Source organism: Ailuropoda melanoleuca, chromosome 1 (assembly GCF_002007445.2).
Source record: "Ailuropoda melanoleuca isolate Jingjing chromosome 1, ASM200744v2, whole genome shotgun sequence".
Taxonomy (NCBI): Eukaryota; Metazoa; Chordata; class Mammalia; order Carnivora; family Ursidae; genus Ailuropoda; species Ailuropoda melanoleuca.
This window is the reverse complement of record NC_048218.1, coordinates 60855127-60882592: the sequence shown is the minus strand read 5'-3', so window position 1 is coordinate 60882592 and position 27466 is coordinate 60855127. Positions and strand designations below refer to the sequence as shown.

The window sequence follows — 27466 nt, the reverse complement described above, 5'->3', positions numbered from 1 at the left end:
ATACCATCCCAGTTCACCATAGGTAAGTGTTTTAACAATTGCTCTGCTATCTTGTTATGGAGCTATCAGTATTCTACCTCAAGAAGTTAATGGTTTCTTGTTACCAGCGGAGGGATAGGCAGGCAATCTAGGTCCAAAATTCCATTCCATAGTTTACTCTTTTGGGCCACTCCTGGCACCAATTTTCAGACTGGGTTTTTAAGGAAGTACATTCTATGATGGAGATTAGTATGCAACAGATTTCTTAGGAATGTTTTGGGGAGTAACGCCTGAGGAATGGAAGAGCTGAAGGCAGAATTAGACAAAAGGAGATACTGAACTGAAGAGTAGTTTCGATGGAGAACTCAAGTAGTACTGTGAGGATCTTTGAAATTGAGATGACTCTTCAGTTTGTTCTCAATTTGAGCAAGAGTCGGACATGTATACCCTCACAGTGGTCAGTTTTTAGATGTGGGCTACACTTAAGAAAGGGGCATGCCCTTGGGTGAGTTTTGTCTCTCTACATAAGGCAATCCCCAAAGGGGAATGAACAATAAAGACTTTTCTCCAGGCAAGACTTTCCCTCCACTGAAGGGGGATCCAAGCAGGACCTCACATATTTACCACATATAGAAATGAAAAAGGACAACAATACTTAAGACAATCATGAAAAATAAAAACTAATCTGACAGATACATACAGTCAGATATCAAAACCTATTTTACAGCTATAATAATTAAATGATTATAGTATTGGTATAAGAATAGATACAGACCACTGAAACAGAACAAAGGGTCTAGAAATCAACCCACACATATATGAGCACTTGACTTATGCTGACAAAATTGGCATTATAATGCATTTGTGAAAGTATATCTTTTCAAAAAATGATGTTCAACCAATTAGATATTCATATGGAAAGAATGAATCTTGACATCCATACTCATACTGTATAAAACATTCAATTCCAGATGGAATATGAAAGAGCTGAATATAGAGGCTAAAAATTAAAGTGCATAGGAAAAAAAGAACAGGAGTGTGTCTTCATTAGTTGAGGGAGGCAATCATAAAAAAAATCAATTTGATTAATTGGGCTATTAAAATTAAGATAATTTCATCAAAACACGCCAAAAGACTTTAAGACATTATAAAGCAAGCTATATAATGGAAGATATTTGCTATAAGTATATGATTAAACAGCACATATCCAAAAAAGAACCCAGGCAAACGTATAAGAAAAAAATTAAAATGGCTCAAAAAATGGACAAATATCTTAAATAGGCACTTTATAAAAGGTGATTTCCAAATAGTAAATTGCAGCAGCACCTGGCTGTGAGCTTAGGCTAAGGATATAATAGGAAAACATGTTTGTGACCTTGCGGGCTTTAGCGTAAACGTCAGAGCATGCAGCCAGGAACGCCCGGCTTACACAGCAGTTGGGAACGCCCAGCTCGTTCAGAGTGGAACGCTGCCCTCAGATAACAAGTGGCCAGGAACTCCTGGTCTGCCAAAGGGCAGAACGCTGCCCCAACTGAAACTTGATTGCTCTTGACAATAGCTCGCGGGGTCCATAGATACATGTTTAAGAATAGGCCTCACTTGCTGAGTGTTATATCATCTAACCCCATGACCTTCCCCATGATGTACTCCTATTCACTAGGATGTAATACGGATCATCCCTTGATTGTCTTTGATTGTTTATTGCCAATAAGCACGCGAGGTTGCAGCTGTTCAGGGCGATCGCATTCTTGGCTGTGGCGCGCCTTGCGCCTGCACCCACGCTCTCTTTTGCAAGCTAACCTGTCTGTGCCTCGTCCTTCTCCCGAATCAGGCCGCAGCTCTGCGGGTGGTGTCACGGCAGTAAATTAATATATGAAAAGATGTTCAACCTCACTTATCAACTGGGTATTGCAAATTAAAATTTACAGTGATATACTTCACACTTACCTGGATTACTAAAATTAAAAAGAAAATTAATGAATTAAAACAAATGATGGTAAGAATGTAGAAGAGCTGGTACACTCATATTTCTTGTGAGTGTTAATTGATACAACTACTTTGGAAAACTGGTAGCATCCCCTAAAGCTGACCATATGTATACCCTATGACAGAGTAATTGAATTCCTAAGCATATTCAAAACAGAAATGTGTATGCTCACCAAAAGATGTATACAAGAACTTCACAGCAATATGGGAATTAAACCTAAATTGGAAACAACTTTAATGGCCATAAAAGGAATAGGATGAATAAATAAGCAGAGGTATTTTCATATAATAGATAATTATAATTATCATGACAGTCCAAAAACTATTACTATAGATATATAAATTTAGATACACTCACATAATATTGAACAACAAAGAAAAAAGACACAAAAGAAAATATATTGCGGGGAATAGTGTGCATATGCGTATACCTATTTCAAAAGCAGGAAACTTGATATATGGTATTATATATCACAATATTTGTTTTGTGTGGGAATATAGTAATTCTTTGGGTAGAAGTAGAAGATACTTCTAGAGGGTTGGAAATATTATTTCTCTTGGTTTGGTACTGATTACACAGATGTGAAATTTCATTGAGCTATATAATATGACTTTATATATTGTGTTTTATGCCTGTTATACTTGAATTATATTGTGTTTTATGCCTGTTATACTTGAATTAGTATAATTTACAAAAAAAAGTTAGAAAGGACCCCCCCAACATGAAATAACTACCATTACATCAAAATGGTATTGTGCTAGTTGTGGTCCCAGTGAGGAATCAAAGAAAAAAAAATACACTCCCTCACTACTAGTATTTAATGTTTTCTGGAAGCTGTATATGATGTAATAAGTTAAGAAAAATAAATTAGGCATATAATTATTATGATGTCAAAATTATCATTATATGTAAGCGACATATTTGATAACCTGAGAAAATAAGAGAAATCAATATAAATGATTACATTTAACAGTGGTAGAAAGGTTGGCTTGTTTAAAAAATATATATGTACATAGACACCATTGCTATTTAGTTACATTAATTATTAGAAGATAAAATTTCAAAAAATCAAATTAATAATAACTATGAGATCTGTTTATGCCTGTTATTATTATAGTGTTCCCTTTTACTATTAAAGTCTACTGGTTTGAATAACAAATTATATGGTCATCTTACTAACAAGTAGTAATAAGTATAAAATATGTACAAATAATCCTCATAAGAAATTTAAGATAAGTGCAAAATAACCCCACTAAATATAATGAATATATGAAACAAATACCAACACTTACTTAATACTAAAAACATTAATTCTCCAGATAACACAATTTATAATATGATATAATTCCAGTCAAAATATCAATAAATGTTTTTGAAAAGTTTTAAAGATGTTTCTAAAGGTCATCTTGGAAAATTAATGATTCTAACATCCCACAAATTCTGAAAATAAAAGAATAATGAGAAGTGGTTTGTACTGGTTAATAATAAAATGGTATTAGAATGCCAAAGTCATTAAAATAGTTTACAAGACAGAATTCAGATGTTGGAAGACCAAAGTGCTAAATTTCATAGGGAAAAATACTAGAGAAAAGACAATTGCATTGGGAAAGAGAGCTCCAGAGATTTGCAAAGGATTCTCCCAGAGTCTTCAGCTGAGTACTAATTGGTGCATGTGGGTGAGGAAACTAACAAAGTTGGGGGGAAATCCCATTAGAAAGGATCATGTGGAACAATCTTCACACAGGGCCAGGAATAATTGTTCTTATCAGTCAGAGCCCTGGTACAAAAGCTATGTGGATTTACCTAACAAATCCTAAAAACAAGATTTGAAAGGACCAAATTGTTTCCAGCTAACTGCATAACCAAAAAAATGCCCAAAAGTATTTAAAGAAATGAAAAAAAAATCAATATTCAAATTATAAACTTGGAAAAGTCTGGCATTGAATCAAAAATTACCAGGCATGAAGAAAAAAAAGCAGAAAAAAAATAATGAGGATAAAAAGTAATCAATAGAAATAGAAACAAATAAATATGGGAGAATTAGCAGATAAGAATATTAAATATGTGTTATAAATATTTACCATATGCTCAATATGAAGAGGAAAGCATGAGGTTGTTAAAGAGAAATATGGAATCAACAGATGAATTGATAAAGATGTCATTTATATATATGACATGACATCTACACACACACACACACACACACACACACACACACTGGAATATTACTCAGCTATCAAAAAAGAAAACTTGCCATTTATAAAGACATGGATGGAACTAGAGAGTGTTATACTAAGTGAGATAAGTCAGAGAAAAACAAATACCATACAATTTCACTCATATACGGAATTTAAGAAACAAAACAGATGAACATGGCAGAAGGGAAAAAAATAAGATAAAAACAGAGAGAGAAGCAAACCTTAAGAGAGTCTACCTATAGGGAACAAACTGATGGCTGCTGGAGGGGAAGTGGGTGGGGAAATGGGGTAATTGAGTGATGGGCATTAAGGAGGGCACTTGATGTTATGAGCACTGGGTATTATATGCAACTGATGAATCAATAGGCTCTACCCCTGAAACTAATAATACACTATATCTTAACTAAATTGCATTTAAATTTTAAAAAAGAGAGAGATATGAAAGACACAAAATGGCCCAAATCAAGCTTCCAGAGATAAAATTTAATCTTGTGTAAGATGAAAATATGTAAGATGGGTTTAATGGCAGAATATACATAGTAGAAGGAAAGAAATAGTAGTCTTGAAGATATGGCAATGGAAACTATCCAAAATAAAATACAGAGAGAAAAAAGATTTTTTTAAGAAGGAGCAGTGTGGCAGCGAGAGAGCATCAAACATTCTAATGTGTGTAATTGGGGTCCCAGAAAGATAAAAGGGTAGGAAAGATGAAGATATTTAAAGAAATACTGACCAGGGCATCTGGGTGGCTCAGCCGTTAAACGTCTGCCTTCAGCTCAGGTCATGATCCCAGGGTCCTGGGATCGAGCCCCAAATCGGGCTCCCTGGTCCGCGGGAAGCCTGCTTCTCCCTCTCATACTCCCCTTGCTTGTGTTCCCTCTCTCGCTGTCTCTCTCTGTCAAATAACAAAAAAAAAATTTTTTTTAATCTTTAAAAATAAAAAAAATAAATACTGACCGATATTTTCCAATTTTGATAAAACTCTAAAGCCATAGATCCAAGAAACCCAGTAAACTTCCATCAGAAGAAATCTATACCAGGGTGCATAATAACACAGTTGCATTAAAACAGCGATTACCGAGAAAATCTTCAAAACCAGAGGTAGGAAAAAGTCCCATTTTATACTGAAGGGAAAAAAAAAAAGAATGATGGCACATTTCTTCTCAGAAACAATGTAAATCAGAGAAAAGTGGAACACTCTAACCAAGTAAAATCATCTTTCATAAAAAAGGTGAAATAATTTTAAGATATAGAAAAACTTAAGAGTATAATCACCAGTAGACTACCACTATACTACTCACCATTATGACTATAAGAAATGTTAAAAAGAATCTCTTAGTGAGAAGAAAAATAATGACATGCAAATTTGGATATACTTAAAGAATGAAAAGCATGAGATATGGAAAATGTGTTGGTAAATATGATATATTTTTCTTATTTTGTAAATTCCTTTAAAAATTATTAATGTTTTAAAGAAAAATAATAAAAACATGTTGTGGGTTTTTAACATAAGCAAAATGAAAATATATGACAATAGTACAAAGGTCCAGCATGCCCCACTAACTGATAGAATAATAGAAAGAAAATTAACAAGGCTATAGAAAACATGAACAGTGCAATTAACTATTTCAACCTGATTTACATTTATAAAGCAGTCACCCAACAGCATTCTTTTTAAATGTACACAAAACAATAGGAGACACCATATTCTAGGCCATAAAACAAATGCCAATAAATTCTTTAAATTTCAGGTAAAACGAATTATTTATTCTGACCACATTGGAATTAAATTAGAAATCAATAAGAGAAAGATATCTAGAAAATCCCCCAGTATTTAGAATTCAGTCAACATACAACTACATAATCCGTGGGTCAAAAAATATCACGAGGGTAATTAGAAAACACTTTAAAATTATGGACAGTGAAAACACAGCATAGAAATATTTAGAGATGCACCTAAAGAAGGGCTCAAAGGGAATTTTATAATATTGAAAATTAAGGGTCAGTAAATCTATAATCAATGACTTATGCTTCCGTCTTAAGAAACTAGACAGTTAGTTTAAGCCAAATGTAATCATTATGAAGGAAATAAATGAAAGCAGAAATTAATGGAATACCAATCAAACAAAACATAAAAACTGAGGAAACTGAAAGTGGTTTCTTGGAGAAGATCAATTAAATTGATAATCATCTAAATAGATGGATTAGAAAAGACAGAGGAAAAATAACATACCAGTATCAAGAATGAGAGAGCTAAATTCTACTCCTGAAACTAATAGTACACATTTTGTTAACTAACTTAACTTTAAATAAAATTAAATTGAAAGAATTAGAAAGCTAATACAGATCCCATAGACACTGAAAAGATAATAACTAAACATAGTAAACATGTCTGTAAATTTGACAATATGAACTATATATTGATATCCCTCATGACCATCTACACAAAGTATTAACAAAATTTTAGCAAATAGAATCTACAAAATATACAAAACCAATATGTCTTGGCTAAGTATAACTTATACTTAAAAGATAAAGTTGGCTTGGCATTCTAAGATCAACCAATGTATTATTCACCATATTAAGCTATGAAAAAAGAAAAATCATATGAGCAGTTTAATAGATGCAGGTAAATCATTTATCATTTATTTATTTGATAAAAAAAATTCACTGTGAACAGGAAACAAAAGGAAGCTTCTTCAACCAGACAAAAAAGCATGTATGTAAAACTTACAACTAGCATCATATTAATGGTGAAAGTTGAATGTGTTCCCCCAATATCAAGCAGAAGCCAAGATTACTGGCATTACCACTTCCATTGAACATTATTCTGGAGGTTGGAGCCAATTCAATAAAACAAAATAATATAATATTAAATTAATAAATTAAAATAAAATAAATAGTACAGTAAAAATAAAATAAACCCAGATTTTAGAGGAAGATCAAAACTATTGTTACTTGCAGGCAACATAATCCTCCACATAGAAAATTCTAAGTAATGGATCATAAAGCTTCTAGAATTAGTAAATTTGCAGGATGAAAGTTTATCACACCAAAAACAGTAGCAACAAACAATTGTAAATTATAAATTGAAATTGAAAAAAAATCATTTAAAATATTATAAGTATATGAAATAAAGACTACTTTAACAAATTATGTGCAAAACCTATAAAGTGAAAACTAGAAAATATTACCGAAAATAAAGTGACTTAAATAAATGGAGGGACATACCATGATTGTGGTTTGAAATACTCAATATTAAGATGTCAGTTCTTTCCAACTATAGAGTCCATGGAAAAAAAATGATTAAAATCCTAGAAATTGTTTTATTTTGTAAAAATTGACAAACTGGTTCTAAAAGTGATATGGAAAATCAAAGACTTTTAATATCCAGAACAATTTTGAAAATTATGAGCAAATATGAAAGAGTTATAGTATTTTATTCAAGACTTAAGGGACTGCTAGTTATCTAGACATCATGGTATTAGCATAAGTGAATATTAGGTCATTGGAACAGCATAGAGAATCCCAAAATAGACTCTAACATATATAGTCATTTGATTTTTCAAACTGCAAGATATTTTATTTGTAGGGGGGAAAAAACTTCTTTTAGAAGAAAACAAAAAGACAACCAAACCAACACCCAGATCTGAAAGATATATGTAAACCAGCAGAAAAAATGACTTCACTGATGGCACCCACAGCAACTAACTCCTGGCCAGGAAGAGATCAAGCACAGTTGGTGGAGTTCTGGAAGATGCACTGCTCAAAGAAAGGCCACCCCCCATTCCTAATGCTGTGAGGAAGGGGGAGGGCCACAGTCCTAGCAGGGAGCTACCAGCCTCTACATCCAGAATCCCAAATCCACTCTGGAGAGAGCTGAGCGCTTGGGTTCTTGTCCCTGCTACCCAGTACATGTGTGGCTGAGGCAATGTCAAATTCCTGCACCAGGTCCCCATCGAATGCCACAAAGGCACATCTGAGACAGCTGAAGTTTGGTGTGGATGGTGGCAAGTAGAGCTGCACCCCAGTGAAGATGTCCAGCAACACCTTTGCTTGGCACAGGGTCTCATAGGGAGCCTTCTGCTTCTTTCTCATTTTCACAGGGGATCGTTTTGCTTTCAGCTTGTTGCTGCCTTTGCTGTTGAGGCTACTCAGCCTCCCTCCTGCCTTCTTGGCACTGGTGGAGGGCTGCTCTGGGGAGCCTTGCAAGACCCAGCAGGCCCCGAGGTACCTTTATTTTCTCCACTACTGCCTCCTGTAGTGGAGTTCCCCTCCTTTCCAACTGCCACAGTGAATTCCACCCTCTCCTTAGACACCCAGTATAGTTTCTTGAGTTGGGGCAGGTTAGTGACAGATTTCCAATCCTTATCATCATGAATCTGGGTACCATGAGGGAATCAGATGGAGGTCCCATCAGCTCTGTGAGCCTCAGATTTGGAGGACTCAGCCCTTAAAGTGGGCCACCTTGTGAAGCAGGACAGGCTTGAGTCTACAACTGAAGTAGCTGAATTGGTCCCCATTCTTACACACCTGGACTCGCTCCCCATCAAACTTGATCTCAGAGAACATGCCATTAGGACACTTCTTCATCTCATGTTCAATGGACTTGCAGGCTACAGCCAGCATGTGCTGTACTGGCATCATCAGTGAAGCTCAGAGCTCATCTCTGACGTAGTCCACCTCCTGCTCATTGCAGGGGACCTCCTCCACCAGGTCCTGCAGGTATCACAAGGCTTTGAAGGATTCATAGCATTGGGATCAAAGGCATCTAATGTATGTTTTGTATCCAAGTTCATCTTCAGATCATGTTTGACCAACCTGACGATACACTTAAGGTCATTGGCTGGGCACCTGGAGGCAATGTCCTGCAGGGCCTATTGCTGCTCATCCTCCTTGGTGAGCTTGGAGAGCTGAAGGAGCAATTCATCCACCTCTTGGATGGTAAGGACGCTCTGGAGGGAAAGACTTGCTCTGCTCAAAGAAGACTCTGATTATCTCTGACACTTCACCTTGCTCTAGGTCTCATGCCATATCATCTGGGTTGCAGTTAAGAATGTGGCTGAAAAGCTTCACAATCTACTTATTGTTCAAGTTGTAAACACTTTTAATAATACCTGGCAGCAGGTATGTGATGCTAGGTACACATCACTGTGGAAACTATCTCCTGCTGAACCTTTCCAAAGGAAGTCCTGGATGATCTGGGTCTTTGTGTCATAGCCAGGATTTTCAGCCACCATGGCACATAACTTCCAAAACTCACATAGCAGACAATTCTTGTGCTTGGGGTCACATTTGCTGAGGACAAATTTGCCTTAGGGGTAGGACTTGAGCAGGCTTCCCCAGAATTGTTGGACTTGACTGAAAAGCCGGAAAATTTCTGGGGATTGGTGTTGGTGACAAATGAGGCATCTTTCATTGGAGATGTCACCTGGCCAGTAGGTATTAGCTTAGCCTGGACAATGGCTTTCTTTTTTGGTGTGCTTGTTGCCTTAGAAAACAGATCTACAATGTGCTGGCTTATCTGTTCCTTCTCATTATCTTCTAGCTCTTCTCAGCTTTCCAGCTCTGTGTGGTCCTCAATATTTTTTGTGGTGGCCCGGGCCCACTCCAGTTTCTCAAACATGCATTTAATATGCTACCACTCTTTCATATCACCTCTGGACTCTGAGAAAGGGTGGGTACCACTTTGCTGATCTGGCATACACTCTTCACAACCTTTTCCTTGATTTTTTTTTCAACCGGCCATGCCATGCTTGGCATAGTCCACACAGAACCATTGCTCAGCCATCTCGCAGGGGCCACTGTAGAGTTCCTCTTGTGACCCTGGAAAGAAAACAAGGCAGGTGACCATGGTCTTATTACTTTCTTGGATGACAGAACAGGCCTTTTTTTTTTTTTCTGGAGGAGGTAGTGCTCATGAAGCAGATCTGTTTCTAACCAACGGCTGAATTGTCTTATGTCAGGCCAATGATGCTGTTCTCAGAATAGGCACAGTTCTTTTTTGGCTAAGTGTGTGGAGGGTTGGTGGGAAGAGGATCTTGAAAGTCAAAGTTATACAACTTAAGGGGTGATTGGGAAAATTAAAATGAGTCCGTGGATGGGCTGAGGGGGTTGACTCGGAGCTCCTTGCCTTCTCCACTCCAGTGTACACCACAGGCCTCCAACCAGACACCCACAGTCTGCGTGCACCATGTTGGTTTGTCTACAGTCATATGATTTTGATAATGGGGTTAAGGCAATTCAATGAGGAAAAGACAATTTTTCATGAAATGGTGCTGGATATAAAAATGCAAAAAAAAAAAAAAAGAGAGAGAGAAAACAACTCTTACCTCACACTTAATGTATTAATGTGGATCACAGATCTAAATGTAAGATCCAAATGACATTGAGTTTGGTAAAGATTTTTAGGTGAGAGATGAAAAGAATGTGGTATAAAAATCCATTTTCATTAAAATGAAATAATGCTTTTCAAAAGAAATTTAAGAAATCAAAAAGAACAACCATAGACTGTGAAAACATATTTACAAAATATATCTAAAATGGACTTGTGTCTGGAATACATAAAGAACACTTAAAATGCAGTAATAGAGAAACAACAAAATGGGCAAAATATTTTAATAGACACTTATCCAAAGAAAATATATAGATAGAAAAGAAGTACGTGAGAAGATGCTTAACATCATTAGGACGATGCAAATTAAAATCACAATGAGATAATTCTGCACACGCTGGAAAACATAAATTCGAAAAGGTTGTTGCTACCAAGTTTTAGCAAGGAATCACAGCAACAGGCATTCTCATGTAGCACTTGTGGAAATGTCAAACAGTACTATTTTGGAAAACAGTTTGGCATTTTCATAAAAATTTAAACATAGATTTTCCATATGAAATAGCCATTCCATTCAAAGGTATTTAAGAGAAATAGCCAATACACTGATCTTTCTAGTTACTTTATTTGTAATAGAAACTGAAGGCAATCCAAAATCCTTTAATATTGAATGGATTAACAAATTTGTATAATCTGTACAACAGTATTCAGAAATAAGAAGAACAAATTACTGTCACATGCCTCAAAATAGATGAATTCCAAAAGAAGTATGCCTAGTGAAAGAAACCAGGCCAAAAAAAGCACATACTCTGTTTTAAGTTATATAAAATTCTAGAAATGAACAATACTCTGTATTGATGGGACACATACCAGTGATTGTCTGGAGATTATGCAATAGAAGAAAGAGTAATGGATGCATTACAAAAGAGTATGAGTAATCCCTTAGGGTGACAGAAATGTTCACTACCTTAATTATGCTGATTGTTTCACAGGTGTATAAGTATGTTAAAACTTATACAAATTGTAAATTTAAGATGTGTCCAACTTATTTTGTGTCAAGCATATCTCAATAAATCTGTAAAATGTAATAACCAAGTAAACCCAAAACAAATAATACGAAAGAAAGAAGTAAGAAGAGTAAGGATTCTTGAAATAGAAAACATTACCATGAAAAACAAAACCAAAAAAACACAAGAATGAATCAACCAAAGTCAAAGGCTGGTTAATAAAAAAATTAAAAAAACAAAACACAAGTGATCTCAGATGGTTAAGTGTCCGCCTTAGGCTTAGGTCATGATCTCTGGGTCCTGGAATCAAGCCCCACATCAAGCCCCACTTTGGACTCCTGGCTTAACAGGGAGTCTGTTTCTCCTTCTGCCTCTCCCCACTGCTCATTCTCTCTCTCTCTGTCTCTCTGCCTCTCCCTCTGTCTCTCTCTCAAGTGAATAAATAAAATCTTTTAAAAAATGCAAGTGAAATAGTCATCTGATAATAAAATTAGAGGAAAAAAATAAACTAATAATATATATTAGGAATTAATAGTATAACAAGGTGTATAGAGAGGTTTAAAATCATAAGAAATAATATAAAGTCTTTAATACTAATGTTTAAAACATAGATAATATGGACAATTCCCAGAAGAATAAATTTTACTAATTTAAAAAGCAATTGAAACTGAAATAAATTTATAATTATTATTCATTTCTCAAAGTATACTAACAACTTACCCCCAGACTAACACAATTTTGCAAGTGTTTATCAAACTTTTAGTGAAATTATTACCTATCTTACATTCAGTTTTACACAGAAAAGCTAAATAGGAAACATTTTCCAATGCATTTTGGAGGCTAAGCAGAAAAGATATCAAAACTGGAGAAAGAACCTGGCAAATAGTATTGTTCTCAGAAATGCAAAAACAGTTTCATTTTATAAAACACTGATTAAAAGAGGAAAAAATATTTTATGGGTAGATTCAGGGAAAAGCATTCAACTTCATTTTAACACTCATTCATAATAGAAGAAAACTTCTTCACCTTCATAGAGTGTCTCTATCAAAAACCTACAGGAAATATGCACAACTGAGGACAGAAGCGTCCTTTATAAAGTCAAAAAGAATTTAAAGGTCCCTGATATTATTCCTTTTACTCAACACAGTATTGCAAGTTCAAGCCTTTGTAATGGGACAAGAAATAACATGTAAGAAAAGGAAGATTTTGAAAGGAATAACTGCCTTCTTATTATTCAGAGACAATGTAACTAAGTTCATAGACAATCCAAGATCTATTCCAATCTATTAGAATAAATGAGAGAATTTGGTAAAATTGTTGTAAATTAATCAATAGACAAAAAAATCAATATAGTATTTCTATATGTTAATCTCTTAGTTTGAGTTTCCCTTCAAAGCAGAACCTAAAACAAGAATTTGGGTGCAGCTAATTAATTTTTGATATGAACTCAAGGAGCAGTAGTCAGGAAGCAGGAGAGTGCACAAGCAGAGGAGCAAAAGCCAATACATGGGTGAATTATTGAAGTCACTGCTATAGATGATGGGTGTTTGATTTCACTGTGACATCTGAGAAGCACACAAAGTTTCAGAATTACTGGTTGAAAGGAGAGGACGCTGGGTCATTTATCCATGGCTCCTGTGCCCCCATTAGTTGGGGTTTGTTCTTGATGGCATTAACTTCCCCAAACTTCTCTGCTTTGTGTGTGGTGTGTACCTATTGGGCTTCTGTGGATTCAGGGAAGGCTCGGAAAGTCTTTCACATGGAATTGTCTGCCACAGCAAAGGCTGAAATCAGAGATGAGTGGAGGAGATGTGACCTAAGACTCCAAAGGCATCCGTGACAACCAAGAAGATAATCTAGTTTTCTTTAAAAATTTTGCAATCACAGTAGCAAACATCTCTCTGCCTGTTTGTGTCTATCTAAGAATAAGCCCAATGAAAGATTTGTGAAATCATTGCAGAGAAAATGGAGAGGTATCGTGGTCATAGATGGGAAGACTCAATATCCTTTTTTCTTATTTATTTATTTATTTATTTATTTATTTATTTATTTATTTATTATGTTTAATTAGCCAGCATATAGTATACATTATTAGTTTTTGATGTAGTGTTCAACAATTCATTAGTTGTGTATAACACTCAGTGCTCATCCCAACACGTGCCCTCCTTAATACCCATCACTTGGTTACCCCATCCCTACTCCCCTCCCTTCTGTAACCCTCAGTTTGGTTCCCAAAGTCCAGAGTCTCTCATGGTTTTTCTCCCTGTCTGATTTCTTCCCATTCAGTTATCCCTCCCTTCCCCTGTGGTCCTCCGTGCTAGTCCTTATGTTCCACATTTGAGTGAAACTATATGATAATTTTCTTTCTCTGCTTGATTTATTTCACTTAGCATAATCCCCTCCAGTTCCCTCCATGTCGATGCAAATGGTGGGTATTCATCTTTTCTGATGGCTGAGTAATATTCCATTGTATTTATGAACCACATCTTTATCCATTCATCTGTTAAAGGGCATCTCAGCTTGGGAAGACTCAGTATCTTAAAAGACATCATTTAACCTCAAATTTAACAATAAATCCAAGGTAATTAAAATTTAAAAAGCAACACTACAGTGGTCTTTGTGGGACTTGACAAGATATATGTATGCAGGGGCAAATGTAAGGGAGGCAAACGGGAACTGAATCAGCCAAGATAATTGAATGAGAATCAAGAAGGAGGGCTTGCCCTCTACCAGATTTTAAGACTTATTACAAAGCTGAAGGAAACATTTAAAAAGTATTTTTGATGCAGGGAGAGGGGAAACAAATAGTTTATGGTCAAACTGGGAGATTTACTTGCAACCCACTTAACTGATAAAGCATTAGTGTTTATATATATAAAAAACAATTAATAAATAAGTAAAAAGACAATCCAACTGCAAGATGGGTAAAGGACATGAGCCAGAAATTCACTGAATAGGAATCCCAAATACACAATAAAATATGAAAACAAATCACTAGTAATCAGGGAAATGAAAATTAAAACAGTAATTATGCACAATTTCACATTTATCAGATTGGGGAAAAATTCCTCAAATAACATCTGTTAGTAAGGATATGGTAAAGGGGAATGTTCATGCATTCCTTCAAGTGAATATTGGTACGAATTCTTTGTGGATCAATTTTTTTAGTATCAAAGGTAGCTGATGCTATATATAAAGGTACTTTATCCACTGAAATGTATCTCAGTTGTGTTCATTGCCCTAGCTCTGGTCCGTGTATCAATACCTGGTATATATTAAGTTCTAAATGACTACCTACTTTAAAATCAGTAACCTTTTTAAAGTAATCTCTTGCCATATAACTAATCATCTCCAAACTTAGTGGTTTAAAACAACTTACAGCTCACAAATCTGTGGGCGATCCACTTGGGTTCAGAAGGTTCACGTCTGCTTACTTACAATGCCATCCAGGCAAACTAACTGTTTTGGGTCTTGACTGGGATATGGGGGATTTCTCTCCACAGGCTCTTTATCATCCTACACATTAGCCTGGACTTTTTCACATGTGGGAAAAAGAGTTTCCAGAATCAAGAGAAGGCAACTGGCAATGTGCAAGCAGATTTTAATCCTTTTTTTTTTTTTATCACATCTGCTATTATCTATTGAGGAATGTGGAGGATATGAGATTTTATTTTCCTTTCAGGTTAACAAATTAGACTGCTATAGTTTTCTGGAAGCAGGTAAGGAGATACCAGTCTTTTGGACCAGAGCTAAAGGATCCTGTTACAGCATAGTAAGTAGCATAAGCATTATGTTTACAACAGTTTTTCTTGCCTCTCAAGTCATATGAGAGTGACACAGGTGGGGATGCTTCAAGTGTGGTGGGTTTCAATCACAGCTGAGGAACTCTGAGCTTACAGAACCTAAATCTTTTATGACCTGTTATAAGCAAGTCCACCTTTGCTCCAGAGGAAGACATCATCTCTTTGATGTGGGATGATATATGATGTAGGATGTTAAGCATATCTGTCCTTTGCTCTGCAGGGAGACACTCTCTTTATCCTCTAAGGCTATTTGCTATACTAACATCCTTGAAAAAATAGGCTGGAACAAAAGGTCAATTAGTGCCTTGGTTATAAGAGGTGTAGAAATGTGAGAAAACCATAGAGATTACCTTCTAACAGTGTCCTCTTGGCCGAAGGGTCACATGGGCAAGCCTAGAGTCAGTATGGGAGGAGACAATAAGGGGCATGGATACAGAGAGGCATGATTTATTAATTACTATAACAACCTATGACATCATTCAATCCAGCAATTCATATCCAGGTATAAGATATTCTCACACATATCTACAAGGAGACATGTACATCTATTACAACATTTTTTTGTACAAGTAAAATATTGGATACTATTTAAAAGCTTATCATAAGGGGAATGGATATATAAATTGTGATTATTCATATGAATAAATGACAATATGGTGAAAATAGTAATAATTTATATGTATAATGCCAGCTCACAAAGCTGAATGATGTATCACAGGCATGCATTTTAACCAAGACTGGAGACCTAGTGAGGTAGTAGTTTGAAATACACTGTATCAAAATGGGTATTTAGAACAAAAAATTGAATGGAAAAGTAAATGGTGGTGGGGACAGAATAAATCCATTTATATAAAATCTAAGGATGTACAAAACAATACTATTTGTTCTTTTTTTCTCTTTTATGTCTTTAATCCTCTCTATTTTTTTATATATCTATCTTTGTGGAAGTTGCAAAGTTATTTTGAGCTTTGTTTTGCTTCTCTTGCTGGATCTACCGCCTCCTTCCACCATTAAAAATATGTATTTTATTTGGAGCTGGGGGTCTCATGCTGGAGCCAAGCCAAGACTGGCAAAGGAGAATGCTTTGCAGAGCCTGCAGGTGGTTCTTCTGCAGAGTTCATCTGGGAAGAACAATAACACATACCTCTTGCTGCTATTCTTAACTTAAACATTTGTTTTTGATACAAACATAATGCATATTCTTTTCACCTTTGTCCTTTGCCATTTTCTGTTATTTACATTATATTCACCAAATTTTTAGATATTTCCAGCCTTCTGTGAAAGCCATTGCACATTCTTTATCATATCCTCTGGTATTCTTACCAACCTTCTATCAAAGATTCTTACAAAAATTTTGTGCTTAAAAAGATTAATGTCCTAAAATTTCCAATGAAATTCAGCAAATATTTGTTGAGCTAGTTGGATATTTTTGCCATCGGTAACCCACAGTCTAGTGGGAGAGAAAGACCTATAAACATATTAACCAAACCATGATACAATATGTGCTAAGACAAATGTGTTTATAAACTACTTTGGGCTCACAGATAAGGGAGTGATTAATTCTGCCTTCAAGTCTGAGGGAAAACCGTAGAAATTAAATGACATCAAGTTGAAACTTGATGGATAAAGTAAGGGATTCCACAAGAGAAAAAGTGAGCAGGGATATTGTGAGAAAGGTAAAGAGCATATACAAATGGCTGAAGCAGGAAGGGAAGTGGAGGATAGAGGGTATTGTTGGTGAAATGCAAGTTATATTAAAAGTTTGAGAGCCTGGGGGATTTGAGGATGGGGGGGGGGAATTCTTGGCTGTCTGGCCACAATAGGGGACTTATAAAAGATTTAGGGCAGGGAAGTGTCATGGCCAGGTTTTTGTTTTCAGAATATTTCTAAAAATAGAATATAGACTGCTGGAAAGTAGTAACATTGTTTGTTTTATTCTTATATACACAGTCTCCAGAATAATCCAAATATATAGCAGGTGCTTAGTAATACTTGTTAAATAAATGAGCAGCAGCTAAGAGTGGAGGCAGATATTCAGGTTAGATGTTTATACAGTGGTCTGGGAAAGTAATGATCAGGGCCTTTATTAACAGGCTTTGTATCAGTGAAATGTTTAATCCCCCTCAAATTAGGGAGACCATATAATTTATTGTTCAAATTGGGAAACTTTTGAAAACACTAGAGGGTGCATTCAAAGTATTCTGGAGATAGCAGGTGAGAACTGGATGATATGGTGGGTGTATCTCAAGCTCCTAGCATATTGTCTGGGTCTCAGCCTGAGGTCAGTGCTCGGCAGGGGAGATGGAGAAGGTACTATGGCTCTGAATAGGTGGGGGCTGGGAAAGGGCGTGGCCCCATGTTGATGTGCTTGTCCTTGCAGGGATGTGTATTTGGTCTGGTTGGCTTCATAGTTATACCTATGCTTAGAGTTATTAAAGGTTTGTGAAATATAATACCTTGAGATCATTTGGGGGCAAATAGGTAAGATAACAAAGATAACACAGAATGGGTGGGACAGAGTTTCCCCTGAAGGGAAGAATCTTCTCATTGAGAGTCAATCCTGGGGCAAGAAGTGAGCATGCAGAAAGAGCGCCTTGGGTTGACAGAGGTGGAGGCCTTTTCCACTTTCCTGCAGTCTTTTGACCACTGGGTGCTAGAGCACTGAGATGCCTGCAGCTCTTTCGATCAGGGTAAAGGGGTGCATTGGCTTCTCCTTTGAGGAGGCAGATGAGGAATAAGTCAGGGCTGTGAACTGTTAAAGAACCATAAGGGTAGACATAGGTCTGTGTACTCAGAGTATTCACACAGCTAGTGACAGATAGGAATTATTCTTTATGTTGTGTTTCTCTCATTATCTTTGAACCATCTGTAACATTTTCTTAAAACTGCAGATTTTCTCTGCTTCTACCATGGGAATGCAGGGGGAAAACTTAGGAGTGAAAATACTGAGGGTACAGGCATACGGAGCCAGCAGCAGCTGCCTGGGGTAAGCCCCTCTGAAGAGGAAGGGGGTAACTGCAGTAGGATGAGCAGAGCTCGGGGATGAGAGGAGCAGTGAACAGAGCCAGACAGCTGGCAGGCATGGTGAGCAGCAATGGGGCCAAATTTGTCACATTCCCCAGAAACATTTTGGAAAGGAAATCTAGTAAAAGGCAAGCTTTGCAAAGTCAAGTAGACTGAGGGTCTAACTGCATATTGAATTTTACAGCCTGAGGCTGGGGAGGCGAAGATATTTGGGTTGAAGAAAATGTGGTTTGTTTGTTTATTGATGAGATTTTTCTAACTCCCAGAAGTAGAAGAGATTTTCTTCTCTCTTGCCTTATCTTCTTCCTGTTGCCCAAATGGCTGAGAACAACCAAAAAAAAAAAAAAAAGTCATACTTCTATTTTTTGTTTCTAGTTCACCTTCCCCATTTTTTTTTTTCTCTTTATGCTTTCCCCATCACTATTCACTAGTGTTTTCCTGTATCCCTGCTTGCAGTGTCTGACACTGATGGTGCTTCTGAACTGAGGTCAAGAAAGAAACATTCTGGGCTTAACATACTTCAGCCATGCCATTTACCTGCTTTTTGCCATTGCTTTTATTGGTTTTGTCACTTTACCAGTTTGTGTGTGGCTAGTGTGCTATGTTCTCACACCCCTCCTTCTGTTTGTTCTTCTTGCTTGAGCTGCTAGAACATCTTACAGAGCTCACGTTCCCAGCAGAAGTCAATAGCTCACTCAAGCACTCACTCATGCACAGATACGCACACACATCATTTGTTTCTTTGACCATCGTTAAGGAGCAGAGCTAAAATGTTATTATTATTATTATTATTGTTATTATTTTTCCAATAGAGAAACTTAAGTCTAGAAAGGTCTTGATGAAAGCCAGCTAGCCATAATGGTAGAATTGCATACATTAGGTCAATTACAGAAAAGTCTACTTACGTCTGTAAAAATCACTAAAGCTGGGACCTTTTGGTGGCATCCAAAGCAATTTCAAGAGAGGTTATTTACCAAATCAACCAATGAAAGAATATGAAATAGGAGTCCATGGTGACCACAGGCCACATAAACAGTGTTGTTCTTCCAATCTCTCTTGACAGCCTGGACACACAGCAGCACTGTTGCTGTCATTAAGAACCACCATGATTCAGGTTTTACTGCCAATTTAACCAGCTGCCAAGTTAAACAGTGAGGTTTGGTAAATGGTTAGAACAGATACTTTTTAAAAGCAAGAAAACTGAAATATAATGTGAGATTTGCACTGGTTTTAAACAGCATTAGCTTAATTTGTGAGAAATGTAAATATGACCCTTTGGAAATGCCAGGTGCCCACATCAGTGACTCTCGCATTTGCGTTAAGATAGAACACACAGAAGCCTGGTGCTCATATTTCACAATTTAAGAGCCATAGCCGTGGTCCTTTAACAACTCTGCAGCACTTTTACAAATGTCTCATTAACAATGTTTCCATATCATAAAGCCAGATGGGAGAGGCCATCTTTTATTTATCAGTCTCAAAATAAAATGTTATCATCTCTGGGATTTGAAAAGGATTTTGGTTGCTTCAATTTTCTTCCTCATCTTCTCATCCCCATTGCTCTCACCCCCAGCCAACTTTTTGTTGTTCTGAATTGCTCTGCTCCAATGGGAACGCCAGCTAATTAAGCTGGTCCTGTTATTCATCTTGGCTCTATCAGCCATCCAGCTAATGTAAGCCATTGGTTTCCACACTTGACTGAGCCTGAAGATTATTCAAGGGATCTTGTTTAAAGTACAGATTCTTGGGCTCCAGATCTCCAAATTATAATTTCTAGGAGTGCACCATGGAAGTCTGTATTTTAGGAAGTTCTCCAGTGATTTCTGTGTAGACCTGTGTTTGGGAACTATTGAAATTCAAAACTCAATCTGATCAGTGTCCAAACTGGGGTGTAGAGGGTATCCCTACTGATAACTTTGAGGTTGCCAGGAGGCCAAAGAATGACAAAGGATCATGGCAAAAGCACACGTCTCCTTCTACAGATGCTAGGGAAATTTCAGGATCTTATGGAGACCATGGGTAAAATTTNCTTTTTTTTTTTTTTTTTTTTTTTTTGTGGACTGGCTTCACTGACCTGGTAGACACTGTAAGGTATGTTCAAGGATTGGCAAGTATTTCAGGCTGGTGAAATCCATATAAGATGTGTTTAGGGCTATGTGCTTTAAGATAGAGTTAGAAAATATGTTGGTGCTGTATTGTATGCCTGCTGAGTAACATGATCTTTCTGTTTTGAACAAGTAAACATTCACATATGCATCTATTAAATATTATTCTTTATAGTGCAATTAGTGGGGAATTTTCAAGCAAAGGCATGACATCATCAGATATATCCTATAGAATGATACGCTGATAAAAGTCAGTGGGATGGAATCAATTGAAATGGGAAAAATTGGAAGTGGGATCAGCTAGGAGCCAGTATCATGGTGAAAAGTGAAACTCAAGTAATGACCATCAGAATATAGAATTAGGGATCGACTTCAAAGTTGTTTCTTAGGTAGTACTGGCAGAACTTTTCTAATTGACTACACAGAGAGACTAGTCAGAAAGAAGAAGGGAATTAAAGATGACTCAGATGTTGATGTTTTACTTGAGTGGCTGGGGAAGTGATCATGCTCTAGAAACAGAAAACACATTGAGAAGAGTAGGCTTTTCCCTCCTGAACTTGAATGCATGTGGGACATGGAATTGGGCCTGTTCTGTGGGCATTTCAACAGAGTGATTGGGACTAGAGTTCAGGAGGGAGGAAGTGGAAATGAAGGATTCAGATTGGCGACTGGGGGGTAATTGGACGATGGGGGAAATGGATAAGATGACTCAGAGGGAGTGTTTCAAGGATGGAAACAGTGGCACACAGAAAAAATGGGGAAGTACAGGTCAAGGGGCCATCAAAAAGAAGGATAATTCTGAGGCAGTTCCAGAATGCTCCATTCTTGGTGGAGTAGGGGTTGGTGGTTCCTATAATGCTGACATGTTTGTGTGTGGTGGTGGTTGAGATGAAGCAGAAGGGTGGTGTGGGAGTGCTCAGATGAGGATTTCTTTCATACTAGCTTTAAGCCACAAGAGATACCAAGCTAAAGCAGTGGGCAAACCCAAAAACTAAGTGGGAAACTAAGGTCCGGTAAACCAAAAAGAGGAGTTTAAACAATTGTGAAAATCTTGGTGCCAGGGTATGGAGTTTGGACCCAAGGACCAGCACACTGAGAACTAGCAGTGGACCTGGAATTCCCTGGGTTTAAAGACATCTGACTAAACACTGTCCTTCGACTTTCTTTATATGGGCCTGCTGCAGCATGTTGTGTGGGTGCACTATCCAAATGCAAATGTCAAGGGATAATAAAAAATAGGAAATGTTTTGAAGACTTCCTTATATTAATTTCTGAAACCTCATTACCGTGCTTAGCACATAGTAGGTTATCAATATAGATCTGGTGAAGGAATTGGTGAATGAATTAAAGTAGCAGATAACTTCTGGGAGTAAACTAAATTCCTAGGAATCCGAGAGATGAGTGTCCTCTCCTAACAGTTCTGTTGGTGAAGTCTGGGGATACCAACCTTTTTGGCAAAAATGTCAAAGGGAATCGCATTCACCAGAGAAAACATCCAGGTCACTTCTGCTATCCTGCAAGTAATGGGAAACTTCCCATCCTAATCCCCCCACCCCCAAGAAGCAGAAGAGATAGTCCTCTGTTTTCCTTGTGAGATTGGTGAGCTGATAAAGAATAATGAACCCTATCAGAATCCATAATTATCTCACACAATTTTAGTTTTATAAACTTGTACTGCTATAATTTTCTGTCTTTTCTTTGAACCCTTGTTTTGAAAGACTGCAGTGTGTTCTTTATTTTCCCCTGCACCAGGACTGCCGTCACCTGGCATATCACATCCACTATATCATATTAATGGCTGCCAGCTCAACAATTTGATACTCAATCCCATATATCAACCTCTGATATAATCCATTGCCATACAGTATATTTCATTTGCATTTATCTTTTCCATATACAGCACTCTCTTTTATCACTCTTTCAGCAGCCCTTCTTCTACCCCCACCCCTGTTTATTCTCGCTGGCACACATCTATACATTCTTCCTTGCTGTGTTATTAATAATCCCTACAAAGACCTTTCTCCCCCTTTTACCTTTTCCCCTCTCAGTAACTGACAGCTCCTTACATTTTGGCCTTTTAATGCAGTAGAATCAGGCCTGAATGAGGATGTTTCTTTGTTATTTTCACAGACATTAGCATAGCTGCCTGAGCTGGGACTCAAGCACTTTCTCTAGATATGATTTATGACATCAATCCAATTTATGGCCATTTAAAGGAATGCTGAACTGGCTGTAAATCAGCAAAAGCACATAAAATACTCATGAGAACTGCTGGAATCCATCTGCATCAGCCTCCATCACCTGTAACAGCAGCCAATCAGCAGCAAAAGGATGGAACTATCATGTGGGCAGAGGGAAGCAATGGCAATGATAGGCTTGCATAAAGGAGAAACAACTCACCTGATAACAGTAACAGAACAGACATGAATTTCAGGTGGGTAAGAAAAAGCGATAGAGACTTTTAGTCTCTAAGAGAGTATGGGTGAAATTTGGGGCTGATAGCCAATAGGTACACATTAAGGAGATGTTGCAAAGGAAGGCAAAAATAGCATTTTGTAGTGGTTTACAGTTTACAAAGTAACTTCTATGCAGTTTCTCATCTTAAGCCTGTTGGCAACCTTAAAAATTGGGTTTTATTTTGCCTATTTTTTTTTAATATCTGAGAAAGATCTAGGCTGTAATATCAAAGGGTCACATTAAGTCCATGTTTTCTATAACATAGATAGTTAAGTAAGTAAATAAATAAATAAAATTTTTTAAAAAAGAATTACTTTGTATTGCTGTAGTCAATTAGTTAATTGAGGAAAAACCTTACAATACTTTAAACATATTGCTAGGCACTGAGTGGCATTTTTGCCACAGATAATCTACTCTTTCTTTACATATGAAGATGAATAAACTCCTGGAGAAGTTTTGGCTATCGTAAGGCATTTGTCTTCCAGTACGTTGTTGGAAAAAAGGAATCCTTCAATTAAAGACAGTTGTTCCTTCCTCAGCCCTTTGGCTTTTTGCTAGTACATTCTATCTAGCAATTCTTTCATTTGCATTATGTTATGATGGTAAGCATGTGTAGATGGATAATATTTTGACCTGTCGATTTTTATTTCTTGCTCCCATCCTATCTCTCTCTCTCCCCCCTCCCCCCATTTAAATAGGTAACTGATGCTCTGCCCATTCTCTTGGGGAGTTATATTGCAGGGAAGAAACTAGAAATAGATTTCAAAGACCTCTTAGCTTTTATTTACCAAAGCCAAAGACTCAGAATGGGAGAAAATTTTCAAGTAGAGCAGAATATCTGGGAGAAGCAGAAGGGAGAGCTGGATCAAGCCCTTGCTCATCCTTCTCTCATCTATAAAGAGATTTCTCTGTGCTAAGAGGAGGAAAAAATGGAACCTTGGAGTTACAGAGCCCTGGAGATCTGGGCCCTGCTTACTGGCGGTTTTGCTTGGAGATCACAAGACTCCAGGTGCTTGTATCACTTTAATTAAAAATATGTTTAGTTAATTATTTCTAAAATCCTGTGTGTGTGTGTGAATGTGCACATGCATCTTAGTTCTCTTTTCCCTCATGATAAACTGGGGTTCAGCTTTTTTTCCAAGTCCATTGCTAGCATATTCCCTGGCACGCACATTTTCCTATACCTGGTCTTTCAGGAGGTTGTATATTTCCTAATGATTTTTTACTATTTCCCTCACCTGCTCCCTCACCTCCCATAAATTATTTCCCTTGGACAAACTTTTCCCCAACTGTGCATAAGTTGAACCTTTCAGAGGAAAGATGCTATAAAACATCTAATCGATAAATAACCTTGTACTCTTCATAGAGTAAAAGAGTCAATCAATCTTTACACCTCCATATAAGTGTGCATATCTTATAGCTCAAATCCCATCATAACTATTTCCATGGGGGATTTCTTTTTGGTTGCAAAGGAGAGTCTGTAATAAGTAAAGAGGGTACCTTATTTATCAGAATTATTCACCTCCTTTTCAAACTAGGTGGGGAAGTGAACAGAAAAGCAGCGTAGGCTCTGCATATCATAGGTGCTGAGTACCTGTGTAAGACAAGATCCGTATTCTGACCTTGGATGAGCTAACCCTGCACAGGCCTGTATTAATTTTCAAGCAGCATCCAGGACATGAACAGTAATCCCTAGAGGCTTTGAGAGCCTTCCTCAACAAGATGTTAACACATTCAAAAAATGTAGATGAACTATGCCTGGGATTATGTAGTCATTACCCTTGATTAAATTTAATCACTATAACTTATGAAGGACATGGAGTTGTTTGGTTCTGAATTGTAAAGACTGGTTGTTTATGCTTTATGAATTTGGTAGAAATGTGCCCTCACACTATTTAATTTGAGGTATGTTTGAGTGACTTAACAATTTCCATCACCTCATCCTATTGTCAGTGGACTTGAGCTCCCCTTCAGGGTGGTGGGCTGGAGATGCCAGAGAGTCTCATTGGGGAACTACAAGTGAGCAGTTATACAGAAACTAGATTTCAGTGAGAGATGATTCTCTAAGACAATGGCAGGGATCAAAACTGGAGGACCTGGGACAGGCACAGGGGTGTGCGGTGAGTTTGGCTGCCTTGAGGTACAAGGCCAAATCACATGTACTTGCCTAGGAATCCTTTTGCTTCAGCCCCTCATGAAGGTGTTTGCTCCTAGTCAAATTTATTAACCTCTCTCTGCCTCAGTTTCTTTATCTGTAAAATAAGGATTGCAATAGTTTGTTTCAAGATTAATTGAGGGACTTCACGTGAAGTGTTTAGAATAGTTCATGGCACAAAGTGCTGAATAATGTTACCTATAAGTATTTTTGTTACTATTATTGTTAACGCAATTCATTCTTGTTATCTCTTCTTACTAAAGCCAACCTAAATTATATTACCATGATTTATCTGGTCCCTAGCTCCTTTATATTATTTCTAAATTGTTATGTTATCACCACTTCCTTCTCTGACAACTTCTATAATTCACATATGTTGCAATTTAACATTGCATATGTTCCCATTCAGTGCCTATACATTGCAACAATTCCATCCAAGCCCCATAAATCCTCATCAGTGAACAGCATAGATTCCTATGTCTTGCCCATCTGGTTTTCCATACAGTCTTTCCAACTTCTTGGTTATTTACCTACTGGAATTTATATCCTATCTATTCAAGAAAAAAAAAAAAAGATTTAAGGCAGTAAACATTAGTATCAGAAAGCTAGCGACACTTTCAAAAGGAGCTAAATTGCCATATTAAAGATTTAGATTGTATGTGAAATTCTTTTCCTGAGTGCAAGAGTTACTGAATACTGGAGATGGTTGCCAGATTGTTTCAATTAAAATATCAGAGCTTTAGGTTCACATATTTGTATCCGAGTGGTATGTGAGCATAGTTCAGAAAGCTCAAGCCTACAGTGAACAAAGACCCTTATGGATCATATCCTATCATTTTTAATTGCCAGATCATTTTATTAAAATAAAAACAACAAAATAGAATTGATAGAGGACTGGGTGGGGGATACTTGGATCCACCTTGGATTAAAGAGGCAGATAGTAGAAATATTAAAATGGTATGTATTTCCATGTAATTATTGTTCTAATCCCACTGCAGAATGCTGAGTTAAGAAAATCAGTTCTCCCCAATCTTGCCTAATAAAAGACATGCTTAAAAAATACACAAGTTTCCAGGCCCCATCCAAGATATTTTAAACCTGTGGTGAAACTAGATGTTTAATAGGCACCCATATGATTTTTATTTTCAAATGATGTTTGGAAAACACAGAATTGGATGGCCACTTAGTGATCTCGCTCATGTCCTTTGTGCCTCACTGTGGGTCCTCATAGGATTTCTCTCAGATTAGGAGAGTCCTCATGCTACCCTTGTGAAAGATTTTAAGTAAACATCATCAAAGGCCTAGTAATAATGGGGAGTGTTTAGCAAATTTGAAGCACATAAGAAATGTTTCCAAGAAAACTTAGAATTTAAAGCCATAAGACATGGTTAGCTTCTAACATTTATGATCTATGTAACATTGCTTAGCATATCGACCTTCTATGCCTCAGGTTTCTCTACCTGTAAAATGGGAATAATCATACTCTAGGACCTTCATAACATTGTGAGACTGAATGAGACAAAGAGCAGAGTTTCACATAAATGTTATTATCCTTTCTTACTGGGGCTTCAGCTATCCAGGGTTGGCTTTCTGATTAATCCTCAGTTGCTCCCTCCCTCTGTCATTTCAGCAACACAGTTATAACCTTTGTGTGTGTGTGCTGCACGCTCTGTTCTCTTTTTTATATTTCCATATATATATATTAATCCAAAGAGGAATGCTTAGAATTTCTACATGCCATCCCATCGTCTTCTCCAAAGCTGAAGGCTGATCTGATGCCAACCCAGCCATTTTTATCCCCCAGAGTAACAGGGGAAATGTGAAGTTGGCTGTTGGCACTGCTGCTTTCTATGACTTCTCTTTTTTTAAAGGCAGAGTTATTCCACAACTTGACTAGCTGGAGCTGAGATAAACAAGCTTTCCGAAGTCAGAGAACTCAGAATAGAACTAGGATTTCTGACTCATCAGAGGCAGTTTAAAATTTTTCTCCATCTGCTCTAAAAGCATAAAGAGCCTGGTGGTTCTTGTGCTTCAGTCATTAGTAGAATTAGGAAGGAATACCCATCCCATCTAAAAACATCTGCCTCCCTTTGGGTGCATCCACCCAGTACCTCATTCCCTGGGATGCCCTGCTCATCGAAAATTATGGAAATCACAGCACTCCGTGATGTAGCCACAAAGGGGCTGCACATTTTCTATTGTTCAGAAGTCTGAAGACCTTGAGTGGATAGAAAGGAGAATGGCATGGTGTACAATTCAGGTCAAAATGTGGCCAATAATAGAACAAGGACAGGAGGACTTGGAGGAAGCATGCTCTTGTGTGTGCATGGATACATGTCTAAACTCTAACGTGGTTAAAAATTACCTCAATGTCTTGTTAAAATGCAGATTCTAAAGCAGAGGTCTGAGGTGGGGCCAGA

General features: G+C 37.1%; 1 pseudogene; it reads right to left on the bottom strand.

Moving 5' to 3' along the window:
* Positions 1–7998: 7998 nt before the first annotated feature.
* The window catches only part of LOC105235867, a 60662-nt pseudogene continuing 41194 nt past the window's right edge, over positions 7999–27466 (bottom strand).